This window comes from Anas platyrhynchos, chromosome 3, assembly GCF_047663525.1.
Source record: "Anas platyrhynchos isolate ZD024472 breed Pekin duck chromosome 3, IASCAAS_PekinDuck_T2T, whole genome shotgun sequence".
NCBI classification, from domain to species: domain Eukaryota; kingdom Metazoa; phylum Chordata; class Aves; order Anseriformes; family Anatidae; genus Anas; species Anas platyrhynchos.
Genome location: NC_092589.1, coordinates 20420301 through 20432899, shown reverse-complemented (window position 1 = coordinate 20432899; position 12599 = coordinate 20420301).

Here is a 12599-nt window from a genome sequence, read left to right as displayed (position 1 = left end):
GTTCCTGATCTTGTTTACAGCATGAATAGCACTAGGAACCCATACTTCAAAATGTTAAGTTGGCTATGTTTGCTTTCCCAGACCACTTAGCTGAGCAACAGTAGTGATGACTACAGACACTGTGGGTTTTCAGAGACTACTTGAGGTGAATATTTATTTTATTTTTATTATTTATTTATTTTTTTCGCAACACAGTTAATTGTATCAGATTCAGGTTCTCTGTGTCTCTTTCATTCACTCTAAGGAAAAGCCTGATCTGTTTGTACTTTTCTTGTATCAGATCAGGTGCTGGGTAAATTTTTCTTAACTCTTCTGTCCAACTTCAGAATTTTTGCTGTACCAACATAGCCTTGTTGAAAACTTGAGGACTTTGAGAGGAAGAAGTGTGGGGGGAACTGAAACAGACATTACCAAAGTACCAGAATAGCCTGCTTTCGCTTTAGTTTGTCAGTGTTACATAGTGGTAGAAATAATCTGAAAACTTGCTGGAGACCACATCTCTTAAAGTACTTCCAACAGCACCTGTTCATGATCCCTTTTTTTTTTCCATTGAAATTTGGATGACCTCACATCCATCCAAAGATAAAATGTACTCCCCAAAGACACAGGAAAAAAGGTTTTGTTCTTCTGTCATTCTTTCTTTTCCTATTGTTACACCATTGACTCTGTGCAACAGGCAGAGTTACGGCCAGGTGATATTCTCAGAGCAAGGTTCAACGTCAGCCTGTTCTACAGTTACAGATGTGCCTGAGGTTTCACTTCCACAGCAACCAGACAGCATCATCTTTGTATGACAGTCCAACACACAAGGCTTTGTTTTCTTTCTATACAGGAATCCTGCACAGAAGAAATAACTAGACACCTTTCTTAGAATGATGACTGAAGCCATGAAAAAAGCACTGAATGTGAGGAAGCAGTGCAAATGGTTGATGTAAGCCAAGAAGCAGGGCCAAGGACGTTGTTGCACAAGAGAGAAAGTTATCCTGTGAGAAATAGCCCTTGCAGGAGTTTGCTTAAAATGTGCATCCTTGGATCTCTATATTTCATGGACATTTGATTAAGCTAAAAACAGAAAACTGATGTCAAGGTTTACAAGACAATTTCAGCTCAGAACTGCTGCTGTCCTTCTTCAGTCTAGCCTCTAACCCCAAATATGTTACTGTTCCCTCTGTAACGTATGTTCCATTGAAAGGATGATTGATTTTCACAACTATTTCCAAACTTCATCTTTCAGATAATGCCATTGTTGGATGAAACATCACTCAGAAGATGCCTTTTTGTTTCAGATCAGGACATTTCACAAAACAAAGGGAGCCCAGTTATAGTGTGCTGCTTGCAATGTGTAATTAGCTTCCCAGCACTCCTAGCTAGATTATTGCAGTGGTATCAATTCCTAGTTAAGTTCTTCCAACCCTCAAAACAGTATCTAAGATCTGCCCCTAAAAATCCAAGTCAAACCATCTTTGTAAAACTTGACATGACGGGTAGGAACTTGAAACGAACAAAGGAGCTGGTTCTCTAGGACTGTGATTGTATAATGGTGCCAAAATACCAACACTTCTTATAAAATAAAATTAGAATTTTTGTGTACGTGAAGCACTCAGTTAAGATTCCAGGATTTTCATTTCTTTTCTTTTTTTCATTTTGTTAATATTTCAAACCGTGTACTTCAGTCTTTATAGTCAAAAATTTAAATGTTATTTTATAAAGCACTTAACTCCCTGTTAGTTTTTAATGTAAACGTTGATCTCAGTGCAGAGAAAAACTCCATGAAAGAAACACACTAGGTACTTCTCTTTCAGATGAGCCCTTTAAACAACAACAACAACAAAAACTGAACAAAATAAAACAAAACAAAACAACAGCAGCTTAAGAAATTGATTCCAGAACAAAAGATCTGAGGTTCCAACTGAGCTAGATAATTAATAGCTATTAGAGAATACATGGAAGATGTAAACATCCTCTTCCCCCTGTGCAGTCCTCATTCCAGCAACATTTGCCCACTCTTCCCATGAGCTAAGCCGTAATGTCTCCCAGTAAATGCTCATCTGCAATACAAAGCACTTAACCGAAGGTTGTCCATAACTCCAGGTGTTTGTCTCTCTTTTGGAACATGACTGCCCATAGTAGGGATATCTGTCAATGACCTTTATTCAATTTATTTTTTTTTATGTACCAACAAGCATATAAAGTATGCTCTTACTCAAAGATCAGAGAATAGTTCTAAATAACAGTCTAAAATGTTGGTAATGCTAAGTGAGCAGGCTACTCTTCTGTAAATAATATTAGAAATTAGCACGTCTGGATATCCCCATCTATATAAAAGATGCAGAAATGTACATCTGGCACTTCTGTCATGCTGCCATCTGGTTTTCCTTTTGTAGACAGCTGTCAATTTCATATACGTAATGGAATTTTATTCCTGATTTTCCTAGCAAAGCAAGTGAAAAAAAAAGAAAAAAGTTAGGTACACAAAATAACTTTTGTGTACAAAAAAATAAGCATGTGAACAAACAGAGTAGGTAAAATTTATTGGAATTTTATTCACTGAGATTAATAGCATCTTCAGATATTACAAAAAGTGTAACCTCCATCTGAATCCTTTATAGACAGAGGAACAAACAAACAAAAAACCCTGTACATGTCCACATAAAAAATAATAAAATTCATGAAATGCAGAAGGGTTGTCTTTAATGAACATTCTGATTTTTGACAAAGACTCATTCCTTTGAACACTGGTAAACTTTTGGGAAAAGCTTCAAGGTATTTTTTGTTGTTACTTCACAGACTCTTCCCACTGATAGCCCATTCTCTGCAGCAGTGTACTGGCAGACAATCCTGATCCTCTCTGGTTCATTTCTTCCCCTTTTGATTTTGATTTTGATCAACAGAGCTCTTCTGTGAGAGAGATCAAATGGCATCAACACATCTTATCAAAGGACTGTGGGACAGCAGTGATTAGAAAAGCCATGGTAACATTTGTTCAGAAAAAAAATACCTAGTGTCAGACCACTTGGGTAGGATGTTGAATCAACTGGCTGGTGAAACCACCGCATAAAGCAATAAGGACAAAACATCGTCTTCCCTTCTAGGATAACAGGACCTAAATTTTCCTTTCACCAGCTGCTTCATTGCAACTTACCTGCCTGGCCCATATGCACACATCCTTCATATACTGGATGGAACAGACATGTGGGTTTGGATCTATTAAGAGCCTAGTACAGAAATGTGCTTGCATTTTAAAGACAGGTTGCCCACCCAAGCTTGAGAAACATTGCTACTTTTACCGTTGAGGAAACCCAAACATTTAATAACAGCTGGAAGTTCCCAATTTCTCTCTGAAAAAGTTATCAGCAGGAAGAAAGGTCCAAACCTATTTGATAGGGAAGACGCTGGCTGACCTCCGCTTAACTAAAAATCAGCGGGAATATTTTTTTGTTTAGACTGAATAACAATAAAAGGTGCCTGCCCAAGCCCCTGGCTGTGATAACACATTATAGCAAAATATATTAACATTCCAGCAGGGTTAATCACTTCAACAGGAACTCGGCCAGACAGACACCAAAAGGGGCTTTTTTCTGCTCCTTTGTTAGGAAAGCACTGCAAACATGCTCCAAAGACCCCTCCAGGCAGTTCTCTTTTGCAGCACACCTAGCACGGTTTAAACTAGTCCAGATTAGCTGTAAACCCAGCACCTCTTCCAGAGAATTCCCTCTCTTTTGGTGTTGGGGGAGACAAATCTAGTGCCCCTATCAGCCATGCCAGCACTGCCACCACCACCGGTCAGCGGGCAGCTCCGGCAAGACCGTTCCAGAGCATCTAGAGCATTTGGTGAGTTACAGCAGCCACTTCAGCCAGCTGTGATCCCCTCCACGCAGTACCAGGAGGATGCTCAGCACCTCCAGCAGTCACTGAGCACACAGTAGTGTTCCCCGGGGTGTCGATGAACGCATCCGTCGCTGGGTTTTAGTGGAGCAGCTGTCATATATGTACAATAGCAGCAGCCCAAGAGCTAGCATGTTGACTTACATATTACTTCTTCATATTTGCAACTCCTCGTGGCTCTTCCTTTATTAAATAATAAGACCAGGCCAGTAAGAAAAACAAAAATATGTAAATGTTGCATGGCACTAAGGCTCTTAAAGTACATAAACTTTAGAACTCAGGAAAATCATTTCAAAGGAGCATTAATGTAGGGATTAATCTACATGTTTTTGACTACACTTCTTTGTTTGGACCAAGGCAAGGGGAATCAGTCTCCAAGCAGATGTTCTCCAGTGGAATCTGTTTAATTAACTTCTCTGTCTGGTGCAGCCAGGATAATAAAACAAGGCAGAACAGCATGTGACAGGGTCGCTCTCACCACAGCAATCAATACAGCAACATGCAAAATAAGAACCAGCTTTGCTCGAATGGCATTCAGACTGTTTAAGCCTCTGGAGATAATCCTATATTTCTGATGAACTGCAAATACAGGCTGAACAGAGTATTTATGTCCCTTAAGACCTCAGACAGAATGGTTTTTATAAACCTTAGGAGGGGAATGAAGAGGAAATAACTTAGGCCCCGAGAATAGCTGTTTTGGTTGCCTATTTCTCTCCACAGGCTGTGCAACAAACTTGGGCTCTCATGTTAGCTTGGTTCTTCCCAAGGTAAACGTCTGGGTGCTGGAAGCAGCAATGTTTCGGTGGGTGAAGCAGCCAAGGTGAAGCTCCCTGACAAGGGGTTGGGCTGGGAGAGGCTGCATTTTTGAGGCAACACAGTTATTTACATGTTTGGGAAAATTTCTTTCATTTATAAATACCAAACCATTTCACCCTGAATTTGGTACTAATCTTCCACCAGTTAAGAAGTGTTGAATTGTTTGTTTCTGCCTGGGAAGGTATTGAAAACATTCGGCCTCTTATTTCCAAACATTTAAAAACAGCTTGTGGGAGGCTCAGCTCCACACTGCTACAGGAGGTGTCTGTCCCATGTTTGTTCCACCAACCACAAACATCCCAGCGTCTCATTTTCACTCTAAAGGAAAACAAGTTTGGGGGAGCACTGTTTTCCACAACGTGTTAGTCACCCCTGGTCACCACAGCCAGTCCCCTCCCCACCAGCATTGCTTTTCCTTCTGCATTGGTTCAGATAGCCGGACGAGAAGGCGAAAGGCCAAGCCTCGTGCAATCCAATTATAGCTAAAACGGCTTCCAGGAACTCTGCAAGGACTAACCTGATCGTGCCTTGTAATGGCCGGAGGAAAAGAAAGATATCAGCCAGCTGGTACCTGTTGCAGGGTGGCAGACACCCTCCCGGCACGGCTATGGAGCGGTACGTACTGAACACCCGCGGCACACGTGGGTCGAGCAACCCAAATACTGCCTATCGGGTTTCCTCATAACAGGACAAGATGCCAAGATCCCAGTCAGTAGTGCAACCATCAAAAAATGCAAAACCTGAATTTGTTAACCCTGTCCTCCCTATGGCAAAACAGCTGCCAAGTCTGCCAAAAGCGCTCCAGGGACTGCCTCCGTCCGCTGCTGCACCCAGTACCACGGAATTAACCTCTCCTCAGTCACCAGGGGACTGGGGATGGACATGTTTTGCAATTAGCACCTGCCTGGCCCATGCTGGGACTCGCAAATACAGGAAAAATCTTTGCTGTAAGTGTTCAGCTTTCTCTCTTCCAGGTCCACAGCCCCCTTCGTCTGTCCTGCTGTCTTCTGCAGTGCTGATGTTATAAAATATGCATAAATCTAATTGTTTTTAAATGAGTGGAAAGGATGTATACTTTTTTCCCCATTAGGTAAGTCAAATTTGGAATATACAGATCTGCTTAAAGTAGTCCGCAAGGAGTTTAAAATATATATATATCATGAAATCAAGCTTTCTAACCCAATTCAAAAGAAAACATAGCAGTTAATGCTGAGGCAGTAGCTATTTTGCTTCGCTAGCTCCTGCCATTCCCCCAACAGTGACAGTGCTTTCCCTGGTCTCTGTTTCTCTAAGGTCTCCCTTTCTACAGACCCAGATCCCCATTTTTAATGCTGTCAGCAGCATAAGACACGTCAGAGGTAAGCTACCTTTACCTTACACGTGTAAAGGTAGTTTCAAGTCCCTGTTTACATCAGCTCACTCTTGGTGCTGTTCCGATTAGGCAGTTACAGCTGGATCACTTTTTTTTTTTTTTTTTTCCAGTCTCACCTTTGTATCTGTTATGCCAGGTGCAAAGGGTATACATGTAATTGCTGGCAGTCAGCTATCTGAGGACAACTGTGCCCTGAAGCACCCTCTCCTAATCACTCAGGCTGGCTTTATGGCCAGATTACATGGCCAGCACACAGTGAAGCAGCAGTGCTCCAGAAAATCTCGTCTCTGATTTCCTCCAAATATTTGTTTTCTACTGACCACTGCTAGCCACATTATTTCTTTCTTGCTCCTTTTTGCATCCATCTGAAGTTTAAGAGAATCTTTTGCAAGTGTTGGACTAGATTTAATTTGGTTTTATTCTGTCAGTGCCCTGGGTACCTACATACGTACAGCTGTGACCCTTCCCATGTATATAGACTGTACACATGCTTATTTAAAGAAATACAGTTTGTGTATAAAAAGGGGGAATTTTGGTGCTCCTGAGGTCCATATTTATGTCATGAAACTAAAATTAATTTTTTGTTAACAATGTTTTTCTAAATACTGGGCAGAGAGGAAATGATATCTATAATGGAACAAGGGCTTTAAAACAGGCTCAGATCTTTCTTACAGCAATCTGACTGGTGGATTCTCAGGTCTACAGAAAAATGAGGTAGCTAAGCTGTGGATGTTAATGCACCAAGAAGTCTGCATAAAAAGAAGATCAGTTCCTTTCTCCCATCATCTCTCCTCCATTGTAAGTCATGTCTATATCAAGGGCTAAAACCTAAACTTGAGACAAGATGTTTTTTTTAAGAATAACTAGGTGGGAGGCACATGTCTGTGGTGAACAGACAAATCACTAACAAAGTTCTCTGGGGTGAAAGCAGCCCTCTATCTTTTCTCTCCCCTGGTTTCAATGGGAACCTTCTGATGTGCCATGTAGCTTGGGATAAAAAATGAAGCCTTACGACTATCACATGTCTAAATCCTGAGCAGTCCTATCAGGGAAGTATAGCCCAGTTATCACTGAAAGGACTAGCATAAAAAGGTGAAGAAGAACCTGCCACTCCTTACATTGTGGAGGTGTCTACATGAGGCACAGAGTGAAGTCCAGCCCAACCCACACACGGAACCGGTTAAGACTCTGCAAAATGTGATGACTTGCAAACTTTGCAGATTTAATGTCTACGTTAGCTTAATTTTTCCTAAGAGAGCAGCAGAAGCTTTTAGCAATGGAGAAACAGAGAAGAAAACAGCACCCTCCAAAAGGCAACTTGCCTGGAAACACAGCAACATACGAATAATAAAAGCAAAGAAAATATGGTGTCAGATACGAAAACTCTCCCAGTAAGGTTCTGAAGCATCTTCTCTAGCTTCCCTACAGAGGTTTCATTGCTGAAAGCCAGCATTTCAGACATCTCCTATCAGCAGGCCCTCCCCCTGCCTTGCATGATTGTGCAGTTTTCATTTTACTCTTGCACAGATTTTAGCCAGGAAAATAAAGTTTTTGAATTTAAGTCCAACTCATTTCACGTCTGTCAGATGAATGTACTTAGGAATGTCAGCAGCCAGAGATTACGATGAGTTCCACGCACTTTAACACAGTTTGCATGCAGTCAAATCAAACTCTGATTACACGGAAATCAAAGCACGTTTTCTCTCCAGTAGCCACCAGCTTATCTCTGTGTTTCTGGGAGAGCGGGAGGACAGATTCCACATCCTGCAATAAACCAGCCACAGCTCTCATGCTTTGTAAAGACAAAGAGGGCAAGATGGGTTACGGCAAACAAAACCATACACATCCATGTTGTTGTGCACCTTGAAATGCTAGTCATGAAAAGAGTCCAGGGCAGGGAGGGATTGGTCTACTGCGTTCCTAGCAGTTTCTGAATGATCTAATCACTCATCACTCAGAAGAAAATGAAAAAAAAATAGATTTGAGGAGTGTTGGAGGGATGTTAACCCAGGTAACTCTGTTAATGAGCAGAGGAAGTCAGACCCCATTCTTCTACATGTCCCACTAATTTGGCTGAGCTGGGCCTCACCATCCAAGAGGACATCTTCAGGACTCTGAGAGGAAGTTCCGAGTGTCCTGGTACCTCAACAGCCTCCAAGTGTGGCTCAAGAAACAACCTTCAGCTTAGCTAACAAGGTGTTGGTGGTGACAGGGGTTATTGTACATCCAGGTTTCCCCAGACAAATCCTCTTTTCCCACCCCAAAATTCTGCTCTTGAAAAAAAAAAAAAAAAAAAAGAGAGATTTGTCTTTTTTTTTTTTCCGTGAATTCTTGATTTTTAGGAGCCTCTTTGGATAAATGCTCACTCCCCACACACACAGAGACTGGCAGTGCACATGCTGTACTCTCTTGGAGTGCAGAGGGGATGATTTTGGGGGTGCTGACATTTGCACGTGTCCATTAGACGATGCTAGCCCACTGCACGTGCACTCGCTATGGCCTCAACTCAGCACCGAGCTCCCGTGTGGTGCAGAGCTGAGCTCCCACCCTGTTTCCCCGAAATAGAAGGGAAGTCACCCAGTGATGCTTTGATTGGAGCTCCCCACATGGTGCTCCATTTAACTTCTTCCCACAGCGCTCCATTTGTTCGCTTCCTCCCCCTTTGTTGTGCGGCCAGAAATGCTCCAAGCACAAAAGTGCTCGCTCCATGTATTTATAGCAACAAGCCAGCGGCAGTCAGGACTTCAAAGCTGCCCTCTCCAGGCAGTGCACTTCACAAGGACAGACCTTCCTGCGAGATAATCCTGGGCCTTTCCATTTCATGGGGACGCCGGCGGCCATGTGCTGAGCAGACCAAGGAGGCGACAGCCAGCAGGCCCAGTCCCACCCAAGAAACACAACATCTGCCACACACACACACAATTCCTGTGGAAATCGGTCGGCATCGTCCTGCTGTCTCCTGGTCCACATCCACAACTCACCAGTTTTGTCAATGCTCAACAAAATTTGGCAGATGGGCAGAGCTCTTGGAGGGAAAACTCCTTACAAGGTCTGTAAGAGCTGGTGGCCACCCAGATGGCACAGACCTTCTCCTCTCCAACTATCATGGGGAGGTGACATGGAAGAGAGCTGGGGAACGACAGGGACGCCGCAGGAACATGGACCCCAGGGCTGAGATGGAAGCACCACAGGACATGCACTGGAGGCTGGGGTTGCTGTGGGGAGGAGGCCCCAAATCCCTCAGAATAAATAAATAAATAAATAAATAAATAGATAAATAGATAAATAAATAAATAAAGTCTTTATTGGTTGTGTTGCTTGCAAGGCATCTTCTGTTAACCCAGGGACAGCACTTATCTGTGCTGAGGCTGGGCGTTGACAAGGAGCCAAGCAAGCGTCTGCTTTCACTGTTCAGTGACAGAGCACACAGCCCTGACACAGCCAAAATAGTGGACCTAAGATCTGAACGTTCCTATTAAAGGAGTTGAAACTGGCCTCCATAGCCTGTAACAGAAATGCAGAATACACGTGGGAAGGAGCTAGGTGCCTCACCTGAACGGCAGTGCTGTGCTGTCCATTTTCTCTGCTCTGAATTAGATGAGGCCCCAAACTCCCCATGGCAGACTTGGGATGCCTTTGTGAGGCAGGAGGAGGCAGGGACATGCCAGCAGCCATTCCCTGGCAGCAGATATGACCCAGACACTCAAGTGCCAGCAGCTGGGGGGACCACACAGCAGGGAGACGACACCCGTCATGGTGCCATGAGCTGCGGCTCTGTGAGAGACAGGGCTGCATGTCCCAGGGCCTCTTTGCTCTCTTTCAGGTGAGCTGAATCACCGTTTCCATCAAGCCTGGCCACCACTCTCCTGCGTTTTCAGGAAGCACCCGTCTGGCAGCATCTCATGCACGCCATGGGTACAGGGAGAGCGGGCAGGCACTGGAGCGCAGTGCCAAGCATCAGGGGAGAGGGGTGTTGATTCCTGCCCCAGCCACAGATTCATCAGGGCCATGAGCCCCATGATTCACAGCATCTCAAGGGGGGCACAAAGGTTGGCCAGACTCTGACAGGAGTACTTTGTACCCAATACACAAAGCCAAGCACCCAGGGCAGGGAGGGAGATTGTCCGCATGGCCAAGCTCATTCACACTGGAAATCAAACCGGCCACAGCACAGGACATGAAGGGATGGATAACCACCTGCTGGAGAGGAAAATGCTGAGACAACTAGGTGCTATGGCAGTTTGTATCCTTTCTTTGATCTCGGTTGTATCTTTGTACTCCATATAGAAAGCAAAGAGAAGAACAACAAACCTTCCTGCTAAGCCAATAACTTTCCCAATTCATTTTCCTGCTCTGCAACGGAAACAAAGGGTCGAACCCCAGCCTGCATTAATGAAAAAACAAACAAAAGCAGAGGCCCATTAGTGATGAAAGTTGCATTTTCAGCCCATTATTTATTTGTTTCTGCTTCTAAAGAGCCTATCTATGCATTGCATAGGAGCCAGCTGGAAGTACCTCCAGCAAAAGCCTTTGGTCAATTTGTTTAAACTCTTTTGACAATAACCAGCAGGATTAAACAGCGTGTCACCCACTTGGCCTCACCACCATCCCCTCACTTGTTCCCATGTTGAAATCTTGAAAAATTATTGATCTTGACATATCGCCCTAGCATTTGGCAGATGCAGGCCCTGTTAGTCCATGACAAAAAGCAAGTTTCAGAAGGGCCCTGTGGGAGTGCTGCACCTGCATGAGTCCTACAAAGAGTTTGGCATGGGTGGTGAAAGCACAGTGACACCAGACAGCCAAAAAGTTGCAATTCCAACATCCTCCCAGCCTCTGCTGCTGACCCAAGGTGCTCGTTGAACAAGGAGAAGGTGCAGACTACCTCTGAGTGGTCTTGTAGCAATTGGCAGCACATGCTGATCCCTTGATTTGTCTCTTTGGACAAGACAAAGCCATCTGAAGGGCGTCTAGGTCAGCAAGCTCAGCCTGTGGAAAGTACTTTCTCATTAGCACTGCCCTGCGCATGCCCCCATTAAGTGTTGAGCCATACGTTCACTTCAAGGCTTTGTGCGTGTGGGAGTCCCTCCCTCACACTCGCAGCACATCTGTGTGCTGTATTTTAAGCCTGGAAAGCACCTAGTGACGTGTGGGACTTTTCTTCTGGCAGCTGTACCCACCAGAGCTGCATCAATGACTAGGCATTGAGTAGCAAGTTAGGCACCCTGAAGGCACTAATTTTGTCAAAGAAATCACAAACCTTTATTACATCATGTACAAACTGCAAGACAAACAGACCCTGACAGTCATGCAATCAGACCTGCTGCTGGGAGCATCCAAGAGGACGGTGAAATCTAGAGGTAGAACTCAGGCCTGGCCACTTTCGCTGTGGGCCTTCTGTGTCACTGGACAACTTATTTAACGTTTCTGTGCCCTATTTTCCCCAGAGACAAAACCGAGGACGCCTAGACACCACCTTGCTCCTGTGGTGCTGCAAGACAGAAATCACAGGGGCTGTTACTAGCCTTGGAAGCTGATAGCATGACTGAAAATGAAAGCCCTAGCTTCACTACCTCTGTGTTTTCCCCCTCTTTTCCCCTCAGGTTTCCTGAAAGCTGAACTTGAACTGGTTCTGTCCACCAGTACATCCCTTGCCACTCCAGTGCCCCATGCTACAAGTAGGGGACACGGCTCATCCAGACAGTGCTGGTGGCTGCAGCGGGGTTCAGAATACATGTGCACATCAGGGCTACCACGTGTCCGAAGAGGGAGTTCAACTCTTTAAATGCGTTCAGTTGGGACCATAATAATTCCCTTTTTTCTTCACTGAGCTTTAAACCTTCCCCTCTTTCCCAACTCCATACATAGAGATAAAGCCTCCACTTCGCTGTCAGACTCTCAGAACAATTGACATTTGTAACTCTGTCGGGTGCGGGACCCTCCAATTTACAGCGTGGGGAAGCGAGTGATCAACTCAATATGAGTGGTAATACAAGCTTCAACTTTATTGCGCAGATATCCGTATATTTATACGCACGGCTATAATTATGCCTACTGGTCACTATCCTATTGGCTAAGTCTAAAAGTGTTGCAAAAAACACTGTTTCTCCTACTTGCAGTTACAGCGCATAAGCTACTCCCTTATCTTCCCAGGCCTCAGATCCACCTGTTTATCTCTCTCTCAAGGAGAGACTGCTCCTTGCATATTTTCACAAGAATGCTTCTCATCCGGCCTACTCCATGGCTATAAACTCTGTATTTTCTTTGCCTTGCTTGTACAATTCCTCTAGGGACCCGTGCCCTCGCTCTTTGAGCCATTCTTCAACATAACTCCCCTACTTCGCCGCTGTTATATAGTCAACAAAATTTTGCTCAGTATTTCAGCAAGCCCACATCTACATGGGTGCTGTGAGGCAGCACAATATTCAGTTTTTAGGAAAAAAAAAGCAGTGTGGCAGAATCCACAGTAGACAAGTCCCTCCAAGAAAATGAGACAAATTTGGAGAATTTAGAGAACAGGTTTGTC